Source organism: Aplysia californica, unplaced genomic scaffold (assembly GCF_000002075.1).
Source record: "Aplysia californica isolate F4 #8 unplaced genomic scaffold, AplCal3.0 scaffold01129, whole genome shotgun sequence".
NCBI lineage: Eukaryota > Metazoa > Mollusca > Gastropoda > Aplysiida > Aplysiidae > Aplysia > Aplysia californica.
Window position 1 is genome coordinate 132622 of NW_004798399.1, and position 534 is coordinate 133155.

The following is a 534-nucleotide window of genomic DNA, read 5'->3' on the forward strand; positions in this document are numbered from 1 at the left end:
CCCCCCCCCCCCCCCCCCCCCCCCCCCCCCCCCACACACACACCCAACTCCAAAGTTTTGAAAGGTCAAGAGTTCTAACTTACAAAATAAAAAACAATTTTTTAAAACAAACATTTGTGACAAAACAAGGAGGAATGAGCGAGACAATGGGAACCAGTTGTGTGACACTATTCCACTAACATCATACGTGTGTGCTGGTGTGTTGTTGTGTGTTGTTGTGTGCTTGTGTGTTGTGTTGTTGTGTGTTGTAGTGGGTTGTCGTGTTGTTTTGGTGTGTTGTGACACTATTCCACTAACGTCGTCATTGTAAGTGTGTTGTAGTGTGTGATGGTGTGTTGTTGTGCGTTGAGTGTGTCTGGGGTGTTGTGGTGTGTTGTTGTGTGTAGTGTGTGTGGCATGATATGGCGTGTTGTTGTGTTGTGTAGTGTGTGTGGCGTGATATGGTGTGTTGTTGTGTTGTGTAGTGTGTGTGGCGTGATATGGCGTGTTGTTGTGTTGTGCAGTGTGTGTGGCGTGATATGGCGTGTTGTTGTG